At 52.0% G+C, this 12712-nt stretch overlaps 5 non-coding genes and 1 pseudogene across 5 annotated transcripts; all 6 read left to right on the top strand.

Annotated features, from left to right (window-relative positions):
* The first annotated feature begins 222 nt into the window (after nt 1-222).
* Nucleotides 223-406, top strand: LOC123724730 (U2 spliceosomal RNA). The gene has a single exon (XR_006757241.1). It is a non-coding gene; the product is annotated as a U2 spliceosomal RNA (small nuclear RNA).
* A 612-nt stretch (nt 407-1018) lies between these two features.
* LOC123724791 (U5 spliceosomal RNA) lies at nt 1019-1135 on the top strand. The gene has a single exon (XR_006757268.1). It is a non-coding gene; the product is annotated as a U5 spliceosomal RNA (small nuclear RNA).
* A 5651-nt stretch (nt 1136-6786) lies between these two features.
* On the top strand, nt 6787-6963 carry LOC123724701 (uncharacterized; annotated as a pseudogene).
* Nucleotides 6964-7560: 597 nt separating this feature from the next.
* Nucleotides 7561-7677, top strand: LOC123724790 (U5 spliceosomal RNA). Its single transcript, XR_006757267.1, has one exon. It is a non-coding gene; the product is annotated as a U5 spliceosomal RNA (small nuclear RNA).
* Nucleotides 7678-10244: 2567 nt separating this feature from the next.
* Nucleotides 10245-10439, top strand: LOC123724733 (U2 spliceosomal RNA). The gene has a single exon (XR_006757242.1). It is a non-coding gene; the product is annotated as a U2 spliceosomal RNA (small nuclear RNA).
* A 620-nt stretch (nt 10440-11059) lies between these two features.
* On the top strand, nt 11060-11176 carry LOC123724789 (U5 spliceosomal RNA). Its single transcript, XR_006757265.1, has one exon. It is a non-coding gene; the product is annotated as a U5 spliceosomal RNA (small nuclear RNA).
* Nucleotides 11177-12712: the final 1536 nt, after the last annotated feature.

Below are 12712 nucleotides of genomic sequence, written 5' to 3'. Positions count from 1 at the left end.
GTAAGTAGGGTTAGAGCTGACCTGAGGAAAAGGTTTGATTTCGATGTGGACAAATATGGCTTCCATGCCTCTAAGGAACGCTGGAAGTACCTTTATGAGTAAGAGGCCTTGTTGCAGTGGTTGGCCAAAGTGTATGTACTGTTTGCTTGATTATGTGGTTTTTTTCCATGTCCCGGTTTTGAAATGTCCAGTATTTTGGGAAATGTAAAGTGTTTACAATGAATGGTTTGGTTAAATAAAAAATAAAAAAAAATCTGTTCTTATCAGTTTAATATCTGATACGTCCCCCATCGGGGGACTACATATTAAATGGATTTTTCGAACAGGGAGTCGGAAATGGGGCTTGCTCCGTCCGCTCCACGCATCGACCCGGTATTGCAGTACCTCCGGGAACGGTGCAACACTTTTCTCCCATTGTCAAGGAAAAAGAAATACACCAAATCTATGTAAAACAGCTAGCAGAAGAAGAGAAGGAATGAAAAAGAAGAATCATCCAAACTGAAACAAGTGCGAAGCCCCCTTCATGGGGGTCCCCGTTTTCCCGCCATTTTACTTAAAAAAAAAAAAAAAAAAAATACATTGGCCAGGAGAGTGTGTGTGTGTGTGTGTGTGTGTGTGTGTGTGTGTGTGTGTGTGTGTGTTTTGTTTTTGAGCCCCCCAAAAAATACAATCACTTCACCAGGATTGTGTGTGTGTGTGTGTGTGTGTGTGTGTGTGTGTGTGTGTTTGTGTGTGTGTTTTTGAGCCCCCCAAAAATACAATCACTTCACCAGGATTGTGTGTGTGTGTGTGTTTTTTTGAGCCCCCCCAAAAATACAATCACTTCACCAGGATTGTCTATCTGTCTATCTGTCTATCTTCTGTCTGTCTGTCTGTCTGTCTGTCTGTCTGTCTGTCTGTCTGTGACTTTTTACCCACAGCCCTCGAAAACTTGGAAGAGTGGGTTCGGGGACCACCCGCGGGGACCCGGCCTAGAGTGCACCGTGTGTGTCTCGGGCCCCGACCTCTGACTTCCATACGACTCTGGTTTCTCTTCATTACGCACAAGCCTTTCGCCTTTTACTAAAGACTTCCGTGGAGAGGAACACTTACGAGTTCAACGTATTTTTGGAAGGGCTTTGCTTCTGGCAGAGCCCGGTATCTTGTTTCAAGAGAAATTGACAGAGATGACGCCGAGACTTTTTGCTCAGGCGTTTGACTTGAAGCCGGCTGACCGACCGGCGTATTTTTTCCACTCAAAGTAGTCGCTCGGGCAATTGAGTTCAAGCCCGACGATGACTGGTGTATTTGCCGGGCATTGAACAAATAGTCGCACTAGGATTAAAGAGCTAGTGACCTAACGACGCATTAGCGACTTTTAAAAAAAACACACCCGCCTGTCACCAGGGAAGCGTTGGGTGAGGAGGAGCCAACTTTTGCCAAACCGATGAGGTCTGCCGAGGCCCCGGGGCCCGGCGGGTGCAGGGGTCAATTTGTGGGTTATCGCTTCTCGGCCTTTTGGCTCAGATCAAGCTTGGTACCGAGGTGCCCCAAAGCCCGCTGAGCCAAAAGGTCGGAAGGAAGGAGGGCGAAAATTTTATTTTTTTTTGCTGATGAATCGGATTTTTCCGATATCCTTTTTTCTTGGGCTTCTTTTTAAGAGAGCTTTTGGACAAGATGAGAAAATCACAGAGCAACAGGGCGGGTTCGGGATTGGCAAACACCGTCAGATTTGCCTGGAGAGACAAGGAGAGTGGAGCAATTCGGAAGAGAAACTTTTGCGAGAACCATCCTAATGGGGATCCTAAATCTGACGGTTAAAGATGTCCTCTGCCTCCAGGGTAACCCGAGATGGAGAGAGGCTTATGATGTGACATGCTTCACGCGTGGAAGAGAAACATGACGATCCTAAGGAAGGCAAGGAGGTTGGGAAGGAGAAAGACTGTGCCATTACGAGGTGACCAGCCTGGCGAGGAACAGCTTCAGGGTGGTCACCGTAACTATGTACAACCCGCATGTCAAGGACGAGGAGGTGAGGGCCTTTCTGGGGCGGTATATGGACAAGGTCTCCTCAGCGAGGCACCTCAGGGACTCCCTGGGATTCTGGAACGGGAGGAGAGGGTTCCAGGCCCTGCTCAGGGAGGACCCTAAGGGATAGGGTGGCTACCTCCATCCCCCGGCGATGTTCTCCCTGGGGGCTGACAGGGGGACATTGTTTTACGCCCGTCAGCCCCGTTCTGCAGGCGTTGTATGGCCTACGGTCATATCCTGGCCTCGTGCAGCACAAAAAGTGCAAATTCTGTGGATCGGGAGAGCACGAGGCGAAGGACTGCGACGAGCCTAAGGCTTGCCACGGGTGTGGCTCGTCAGCACACCTGTGGCGGGAGTGCCCGGCTCGTCAGAGGTCGTACGCGTCTGCAGCTGGAGGGGAGAACGGGGGATGGGGAAGAAGAGGGGAAGAAGGGACATCAAGTAAAAGCACAAGAGACAAGAACGGAAAGAGAGGAGCAAGGAGACAGCAGGAGGGCAAGGAAAAGACGGAACAAAGGAGAGAAGGGAAAGGAAGGAAGGAGAAGGGAAGAGGAGAAGGAGACTGCGACAATGGAGAGAGAGGTGGTGGAGGGCGGTCGTGGAGGAGAGCGGGGAGAAGGAGGAGGGAAGGGGGTGAAGGAGTGGGGGACAGCATGTCGAGCGCCCTAGTTGAGGAGTTGAGGGGAATGGTGGAGGAGCTGGCGGGAAGAGGGGGAGTGGTGTCTCCCCGCTGCCTCCAACACCAAAGAAGAAAGGGAAGAGGGGGAGCTCGGCATGCTGTGAGAGGGAGGGGGGTGAGGGGGGGGGGGTGGGCCAAGCGTGTGATGGGGGAGGGAAGAACGCCTTTGGCCTCGTTGTTTGCCTCAGCCCCCCAACAGCTGGTGGAGGGAGACTCCCAGGGCGTGGCGCTGGGCTGGGTGTCTGAGGGGGGATCTCAACTCCTGCTTGGGGAGGTGGGATCCCCTGCTCTCGACCTCAGTCCAGCTGCCTGCGGGAGAGAGGAGAGGAGGGTGTTGGTGGGGAACCCAGGATGCAGGGCACTCCAAGGCCTAACACCATCCCTGCATCCTGGGTTGGAGAGATGGAGGAGGACGGGGGGACGTCAGGAGAGGAGAGGACGTCCCCGCCGGATGAGACGAGAGCAGGGGAGCATCGGGTGAGTCTCCTGTTTTTTGTTAATTTGGGGTTTCGTTTATTGATGTAAGGGTTTTATTTTTAAATGACAATTTCTGTTAATATTTTTAGTTTAAATGTAAGGGGTTTGAGGGATTTTGTTAAGAGGAGGGCGGTATTTAGTTTTTGGAAGGGGTGGGTTTTGATGTTTGTTTTTTACAGGAGGTTCACCTGAGGGATGGAGGGGATGTCATCAGGTTTAGTAGGGAGTGGGATAAGGGGGAGTCAGTTTGGGGTATAGGTGGGGTTCACTCTACGGGGGTGGGGATTTTGTTTGGGAATAGGGAGGTTGAAGGTGGAGGGCACGTTTGTTGTAATGCAGGGGAGGGTTTTGGGGGTGGATGTCACTTTTAGGGATAGTAGGTATAGGTTAGTGGTGGTGTATGGGCCACAGGTGGCGGCAGACAGGAGGGAGATGGTGGACTGTCTGACGCCCCTGTGTGTTACAAATAGGCACTTAGTGATAGGGGGGGATTTTAATATAGATTTAGGGGTAGGGGGAGATAGTAGTGCAGGCGCCATCACCGGGCTAATGGCTTGCCATGGTCTGGTTGATGGAGGCCTGCACTCTACTCCGACAATGGCTGGTCCCACATGGCGCAACTCCCGGGGGGTTGCGCGGAGGCTCGACTACATTTTCCTATCTAGGTCTTTGGGTCAGTTGTCTGGGCGGCTGTTGCCTGTGTTCTTCTCGGATCACGACGGGGTGCTCCTGCAGGTGGGGTCGCCAGTCTGCCTCTTCGGTAGGGGGTACTGGAAATTAGATCGGGATGTGCTGGAGGAGCAAGCTTTCGTTGACACCTTTTTTGGTTTCTTTCGGGGGCTTGAAGGCCTCCGGTCCATGTGCGAGGGGGTGTTAGAGTGGTGGGATTTAGTTAAGGTAAGGATTAGGGCTTTTATAATAGGATATTGTAAGAGGAAAAAAAGGGAGGAAAGGAGGGAGGTGGATCGTATCCAAAGGTTGCTCGAACTCGAGTACGAGGCAGGCAACCTCGGCGGGTCGATTGACTGGGAGAGATCCACTGACCTGAAGGCGCAGCTCAGGGAGCTGCAGGAGCGGAAGGCTCGAGCTTTCCTGGAGCGTGCGCATAATGGCTTTCTAGAACATAATGAGACTTGTTCCGCTATGTTCTTTAAGTCGGTTAGGGGCAGACAGAGTAGGAAGATAATGCATGGGGTGAGGAAAGAAGATGGTAGCATAGTTAGAAAACCGGAGGAAATGGTCAGGGTGACAACTGATCATTTCCGAGGTTTATTTAAAGAGAGGGTAATAGATGTAGAGCAGGGAAATGTGTTTTTAGAACACTTGTCCCGGCGATTGCCGGAGGACATTAGAGATGTGATGGAGGCTCAGATCTCCCTCGAGGAGGTTGAGAGCGCTCTCAGGAGGATGGGAAAAGGGAAGGTACCTGGGATGGATGGGCTGCCGGCCGAGTTTTACCTCAAGTTTTGGGGTATACTTGGACCAGTGGTCCTCGAAGTCTTGAAGGCCATCCTTGAGACGGGGGTCCCGGGGGGGATCAATGGCGGTCGGTGTGCTGTCACTTCTTTATAAGAAGGGGGAAGCAACTGACCTTGGCAACTGGCGGCCGTTGACCATGCTGTGCGTAGATTACAAGCTACTTGCAAAGGTTTTAGCGGACCGGTTGCGCACAGCCCTTCCCTACGTCGTCCATGAGGATCAGACGTGCGGGGTAGAGGGTCGCTCTATCAGGTGGAACCTACAGTTGATCAGGGACTCCATCGCTTGGGTAGAAGATAGGGGGCTGCCTTTAATGGTAGCAGCGCTAGATCAGGCGAAAGCCTTTGATCGCGTGAATAGATCCTTTCTATTCAGGGTGTTAGGTAGATTAGGATTTGGGGAGAAGTTTATAGGATGGATCCGTACATTATATGTCGGAGCAGGGTGCCGAAGTTAGTGTAAACAGTCACTTAGGTGACGTTTTTGACCTCTCGTCTGGGGTCAGGCAGGGATGCCCGCTCTCGGCTCTCCTCTTCGTTCTGTACATGGAGCCTCTGGGGGCTGCCATTAGGGCAGACACAGGGGTGGAGGGCTTGCTGATCCCTGGAAGTGGCGGTCTCCGTGTCAAGTTGACACAGTACGCCGACGACACATCCTTGCTGCTTTGCAAGGACTCGTGCCTGACAAGGTCCCTTGCCATTATTGGGGACTTCACCCGAGCGTCGGGGGCGGTTCTTAACCACGCGAAGTCTTCCGTTAAGTTTTTCGGAAGATGGAGTGGTAGGACGGATGTGCCCGGAGGGTTATCTCTCTGTAACGGGGCCCTGAGGATACTCGGGGTCCATTTTGAGACCTCCGGCTCAGCGACGCTGAACTGGAACATGGGCATCGCAGTGGTACAGAAGAAGCTAGCGATGTGGAGGGCTAGGTCTTTGTCCTTTTTAGGCAAGGTCCTGGTTCTCAAGGTGGATGTATTGCCATCTCTATTGTATTTGGCGTACATCTACCCATTGCCGGGCTAGTCTGAGGAGGCCTCTAGTGAGGCTGGTGTTTCAGTTCATGTGGGGTGGCAGGTACGAGTGGGTCGCCAGGGCACGCATGATCTGTCCCATCGGGGAGGGAGGTAGGGGGTACCACATCTCCCCCTCAAGCTGGACGCAATTTTTGTTTCATTTCTGTTGACGGAGCTTGCTCAGCCAGTACTGCACCCGTCCGGTTACCTCCTGCGGGTGTTCTTCTCGTATCAGGCGAGAAGCGTAATGGTGTGGTCTAACACGGGTCCTCGGGCGGAACAGCTGCCGTGGCACTTTGGCCATGCGGCCAAGTGGCTGCGTGCGCACCCCGAGGTTGAAGTCGCCCGAGTAGGTTTAGATCACAGGCACCTGTACGAGGAGGTTAGACGGGCAGTAAGTCCGGCACCTGTGGTGGGCATCCCGGCGGCGGTCTGGGAAGGAGTGCAGGCGCGGGGCCTGGACAACAGGCTCAAGGACCTGAATTGGTTGAGCCTCCACAAGTGTTTGCCGTGCACGCTCCACCATGTACCGGCATAGCTTGGCGCGATCCCCCACCTGCCCAAGACTTTCTTGTGGCGGGGAGGAGACTGTGCGCCATGTCTTTTGGGACTGTGCCATTGCCGGAGTAGTATGGGCGAAGGCACGGGTGTTGTTAGGAAGGGTTAGAGGTGATTTTGTATTGACGTGGGCTAGGCTAGAGAGAGGTGTAGGGAGAGCGAGGGGAACGGATAGGGATAGGTCTCTGCTCTGGCTTCTCATGAGCCTCTTTAAGCGGGGGCTGTGGGAAGCCAGGCAGAACATGGTCAAGACAGGGAGAGATTGGGGGGTGGAAGGAATAGTGAGGAGGGTGGAAGGTGATTTGAGGGGGAGGATGAAGAGGGAGGAGAGGAAGTGGGGCAGCACGCTGCCCGGGAGAGATGGAAGGGGGATTAGGGCTGGGGTTATTCTAGATTAGGGACGGGGAGATAGGGAAAGTTAGTGTGTAGGATGACGGGGAGGGATGATGCTCCCCTGAGTTTTTGTTTTGGGGTTTTTCTTTTTTGTTTTGTAAATTAAAAATACCATTTGGATTTGACTTTGAATGAATATTTTGATTTTGTATGGTATGAATGGTATTGATTGTAATAAATTATTTTTTCTAAAAAAAAAAAATCTGTTCTTATCAGTTTAATATCTGATACGTCCCCCATCGGGGGACTACATATTAAATGGATTTTTCGAACAGGGAGTCGGAAATGGGGCTTGCTCCGTCCGCTCCACGCATCGACCCGGTATTGCAGTACCTCCGGGAACGGTGCAACACTTTTCTCCCATTGTCAAGGAAAAAGAAATACACCAAATCTATGTAAAACAGCTAGCAGAAGAAGAGAAGGAATGAAAAAAGAAGAATCATCCAAACTGAAACAAGTGCGAAGCCCCCTTCATGGGGGTCCCCCGTTTTCCCGCCATTTTACTTTAAAAAAAAAAAAAATAATACATTGGCCAGGAGTGTGTGTGTGTGTGTGTGTGTGTGTGTGTTTTTGTGTTTTGAGCCCCCCAAAAATACAATCACTTCACCAGGATTGTTGTGTGTGTGTGTGTGTGTGTGTGTGTGTGTGTGTGTTGTGTGTTTTTAGCCCCCCAAAAAAATACAATCACTTCACCAGGATTGTGTGTGTGTGTGTGTTTTTGTGTGTGTGTGTTTTGAGCCCCCCAAAAAAATACAATCACTTCACCAGGATTGTCTCTTCTTCTGTCTATCTGTCAGTCTGTCTGTCTGTCTGTCTGTCTGTCTGTCTGTCTGTCTGTGACTTTTTACCCACAGCCCTCGAAAACTTGGAAGAGTGGGTTCGGGGACCACCCGCGGGGACCCGGCCTAGAGTGCACCGTGTGTGTCTCGGGCCCCGACCTCTGACTTCCATACGACTCTGGTTTCTCTTCATTACGCACAAGCCTTTCGCCTTTTACTAAAGACTTCCGTGGAGAGGAACACTTACGAGTTCAACGTATTTTTGGAAGGGCTTTGCTTCTGGCAGAGCCCGGTATCTTGTTTCAAGAGAAATTGACAGAGATGACGCCGAGACTTTTGCTCAGGCGTTTGACTTGAAGCCGGCTGACCGACCGGCGTATTTTTTCCACTCAAAGTAGTCGCTCGGGCAATTGAGTTCAAGCCCGACGATGACTGGTGTATTTGCCGGGCATTGAACAAATAGTCGCACTAGGATTAAAGAGCTAGTGACCTAACGACGCATTAGCGACTTTTAAAAAAAACACACCCGCCTGTCACCAGGGAAGCGTTGGGTGAGGAGGAGCCAACTTTTGCCAAACCGATGAGGTCTGCCGAGGCCCCGGGGCCCGGGCGGGTGCAGGGGTCAATTTGTGGGTTATCGCTTCTCGGCCTTTTGGCTCAGATCAAGCTTGGTACCGAGGTGCCCCAGAGCTCGCTGAGCCAAAAGGTCGGAGATAGGAGGGCGGTAATTTTTTTGTTTTTGATAGGTAGTCGGTTTTTGCGCTCTTTTCCAGTTTTTTGGTTTCCTTCTTTTGAAAGAGAGTTTTGAAGTGCCCATTCCCTCGGGAGGAGATGGCACGAACACTACAAGGGGGTCCCTGGGTTTGGACTGCTAACACTATACGTTTTGCATGGAAGGAGAAGGATGTGGAGCAATTGGAAGGGAGACTTTGGAAGGACCATGCTGATGGGGAGTGCCCGAATTTGGGGGTAAAGGATGTGTTTTGCCTCCAGGAGAACCCTTTGGAGGGCGCATACGATGTAACGTTTACACACGAGGAGAAGCACGAGGAAATAATGCGGAAGGTGAAAGAAGTGGAGAAAGAGAGGCCCATGTGTCATTACGTGGTGAACAGCTTGGCGAAGAATAATTTTAGGTTGGTAACAGTTAACATGTATAATCCTTCCATGTAAGGACGAGGACGTGAGGTCTTTCCCTGGGGAATACATGGACAATGTATCTCTCAGCGAGGCATCTCAAGGACTCCATTGGATTTTGGAATGGGAGGAGAAGTTTTCAAGCTCTCCTTAGAGAAGACCCAGGAGGGCCTGGGGGGCTACCTCCATCCTCCGGCTATGTTCTCCCCTGGGGGCTGACCGGGGGACGTTGTATTATGCCCGTCAGCCTCCGTTCTGCAGGCGTTGTATGGCCTACGGTCATATCCTCGCCTCGTGCGGCACAAAGAAGTGCAGATATTGTGGATCTGCGGAGCACGAGGCGAGGACTGTGACGCGCCGAAGGCATGTCACGGGTGTGGTATGTTAACGCACCTGTGGCGTGAATGCCCGGCGCGTCAGAGGTCATACGCGTCTGCAGCTGGGGGGAACGAGAGCCGGGGATGGGGGTAGGAGGGACCAAGAACCAAGAACTGGAACAGAGGGGCGGACACACGGGTGGAAGAGGAGGAGAAAACGAAAGCAGGAGGAGAAAAAGAAGACAACAGCATAGTGGAAACGGAAGGGCAGGAGGCTAAGGAGAGAGGAGCAGGAGGAGGAAGGTGACAGGAGAGTGAAGGGGCCAGAGAAGACGGCTGTGGAGAGGAAGGAGACGGAGAAGGCAACAGAGAGGGAGGAGACTGGGAAGACGGCGGTGGAGAAGAAAGAGACAGAAAGGAAGGAGACAGGGAAGACGGCGGTGGAGACGAAAGAGACAGAAAGGAAGGAGACTGGGAAGACGGCGGTGGAGAAGAAAGAGATAGAAAGGAAGGAGACAGGGAAGAAGGTGGTGGAGGAGAAAGAGACAGAAAGGAAGGAGAGAGGGAAGAAGGTGGTGGAGGAGAAAGAGACAGAAAGGAAGGAGACAGGGAAGAAGGTGGTGGAGAAGAAAGAGACAGAAAGGAAGGAGACAGGGAAGAAGGTGGTGGAGAAGAAAGAGACAGAAAGGAAGGAGACAGGGAAGAAGGTGGTGGAGAAGAAAGAGACAGAAAGGGAGGAGAAAGAGAAGGCAGTGGTGGCGGGACCAGTAGGAGAAGGAGTGAAGGAGTGGGGGACAGTAAAGAGGTGAAATCACGGGTGGAGGTGGAGAAGGAGGCAAGCTATGAAAAATTTTGCCTTTACTCCACCACAAAAGAGGCCGAAAAAGGGGAGCGCTCAAGGAGGACGGGTGGTAAAAAGGGAGGGGGCGATCAGGATCAGGGGAGGGGGAGGGGTTGCAGGGCCCTCTTGGGTTCCCTCTTCCTTCACCTTTACACCCCTGTCTGAGCTTGACCTTACAGGCATGGCCCAGGATTGGGCGATGGAGGGAGGCTTAAGCTCCCTGTTTGGGCTCGTGGGGTCCCGGGCCGGAGTCAGGAGGAGGGCAGGGTGGTAGACCTAAGTGTGGGGCACGGGACGCAGGGGGAGAGGTGTGTCGGGCGCTGTTACCGCATCCAGGGGAGAGGGGATGGCGGCCGACGGGGGAGCGTCAGGAGTGGAGAAGGTGTCCCCGTCGGTCGGGATGGGGTGAGTTTTCTTTTGATTTTTGGTGTGGGTTTTGGTTTGTAGATGGGAAGGGGAGGGAAGATGCTCCCATGACTTTTGGTTTTTGGGGTTTGGTTATTATAGAATAGTTTTGAAATGTTTAATGGAATTTGTGTTTGAATTGATTGATTTGTATAAGATTTTGTTTTGTTTGGTACTGAACGTAAAAAATAATTATAAATCTGTTCTTATCAGTTTAATATCCGATACGTCCCCCATCGGGGGACTACATATTAAATGGATTTTTCGAACAGGGAGTCGGAAATGGGGCTTGCTCCGTCCGCTCCACGCATCGACCCGGTATTGCAGTACCTCCGGGAACGGTGCAACACTTTTCTCCCATTGTCAAGGAAAAAGAAATACACCAAATCTATGTAAAACAGCTAGCAGAAGAAGAGAAGGAATGAAAAAGAAGAATCATCCAAACTGAAACAAGTGCGAAGCCCCCTTCATGGGGGTCCCCGTTTTCCCGCCATTTTACTTAAAAAAAAAAACATTGGCCAGGAGTTTTTGTGTTTTTTCCCCCCAAAAAACAACCCCTCACCAATTGTGTGTGTGTGTGTGTGTGTGTGTGTGTGTGTGTGTGTGTGTGTGTGTTGTTTTGAGCCCCCCCAAAAAATACAATCACTTCACCAGGATTGTGTGTGTGTGTGTGTGTGTGTGTGTGTGTGTGTGTGTGTGTGTGTGTGTGTTTTGAGCCCCCCCAAAAAATACAATCACTTCACCAGGATTGTGTGTGTGTGTGTGTGTGTGTTTTGAGCCCCCCCCAAAAATACAATCACTTCACCAGGATTGTCTATCTGTCTGTCTGTCTGTCTGTCTGTCTGTCTGTCTGTCTGTGACTTTTTACCCACAGCCCTCGAAAACTTGGAAGAGTGGGTTCGGGGACCACCCGCGGGGACCCGGCCTAGAGTGCACCGTGTGTGTCTCGGGCCCCAACCTCTGACTTCCATACGACTCTGGTTTCTCTTCATTACGCACAAGCCTTTCGCCTTTTACTAAAGACTTCCGTGGAGAGGAACACTTACGAGTTCAACGTATTTTTGGAAGGGCTTTGCTTCTGGCAGAGCCCGGTATCTTGTTTCAAGAGAAATTGACAGAGATGACGCCGAGACTTTTTGCTCAGGCGTTTGACTTGAAGCCGGCTGACCGACCGGCGTATTTTTTCCACTCAAAGTAGTCGCTCGGGCAATTGAGTTCAAGCCCGACGATGACTGGTGTATTTGCCGGGCATTGAACAAATAGTCGCACTAGGATTAAAGAGCTAGTGACCTAACGACGCATTAGCGACTTTAAAAAAAACACACCCGCCTGTCACCAGGGAAGCGTTGGGTGAGGAGGAGCCAACTTTTGCCAAACCGATGAGGTCTGCCGAGGCCCCGGGGGCCCGGGCGGGTGCAGGGGTCAATTTGTGGGTTATCGCTTCTCGGCCTTTTGGCTCAGATCAAGCTTGGTACCGAGGTGCCCCAGAGCTCGCTGAGCCAAAAGGTCGGAGGTAGGAGGGCGGTAATTATTTTTTTTGGGAATTGTTTTTCGAACTTTTTCAAAGCGGCTTCTTTTTATTGGAAGAGAGCTTTACCGGACAAGATGGCAGAAAATGTTCCAAAAAGATCGGTTCCTGGGATTGGACTTGTAAACACGGTGAGGTTTGCATGGAGCAAGCAAGGACATGGAGCCATTCGGGAGAGAAACATTTGGGAGATCTATCTTGATGGGGATCCTGAATCTGACGGTTAAAGACGTTTTATGCCTTCAGGGTAACCCAATAGAGAAGGCCTATGATGTCACCTTTTACACGGAGGCAATGCATGACGAAATCATGAAGAAGGTGAAGGCTGTGGGAGATACGAGGCCTTTGAGTTACTACAAGGTCTCAAGTATGGCGAAGAATAACTTTAGGGTGGTAACTGTGAATATATACAACCCGCACGTCAAGGACGAGGAGGTAAGGGCATTCCTGGGGAGGTTTATGGACAACGTATCATCGGCGAGACTCCTCAGGGACTCCCTGGGGTTCTGGAATGGCAGGCGGGGTTTCCAGGCACTCCTCAGGGAGGACCCTACGGGATTGGGTGGATACCTCCATCCTCCTGCGATGTTCTCCCTGGGGGCTGACAGGGGGACGTTGTTTTACGCACGTCAGCCCCCGTTCTGCAGGCGTTGTATGGCCTACGGTCATATCCTCGCCTCGTGCAGCACAAAAAAGTGCAGAATTTGTGGATCTGCGGAGCACGAGGCGAGGGACTGCGACGAGCCTAAGGCGTGCCACGGGTGTGGCTCGTCAGCACACCTGTGGCGGGAGTGCCCGGCTCGTCAGAGGTCATACGCGTCTGCAGCTGGGGGGGGAGCAGGAGCGGGGGATGGGGGAAGAAGAGGGGAAGGAAGGACATCACAGGAAAAGGACAAGAGAAAAGAACGGAAAGAAGAGGAGCAAGGAGCGACAGCAGGAGGGCAGGGGGAGAAAGAAGACACGGGAGCAGAAGAAGGAGAAGATTTGAAAGGAAGAAAGGGAGTGGAGGAGCAAGAGACACCGACAAGGGAGGGAGAGGTGGTGGAGGGGGTGCCGGTGGCGGGGGGCTGGGGAGGAGGAGGAGGGAAGGGGGGTGA

Source organism: Salmo salar, chromosome ssa10 (genome assembly GCF_905237065.1).
Source record: "Salmo salar chromosome ssa10, Ssal_v3.1, whole genome shotgun sequence".
Lineage (NCBI taxonomy): Eukaryota > Metazoa > Chordata > Actinopteri > Salmoniformes > Salmonidae > Salmo > Salmo salar.
The sequence above is the reverse complement of the archived record's forward strand: the minus strand, read 5'-3'. Positions and strand labels throughout refer to the sequence as shown.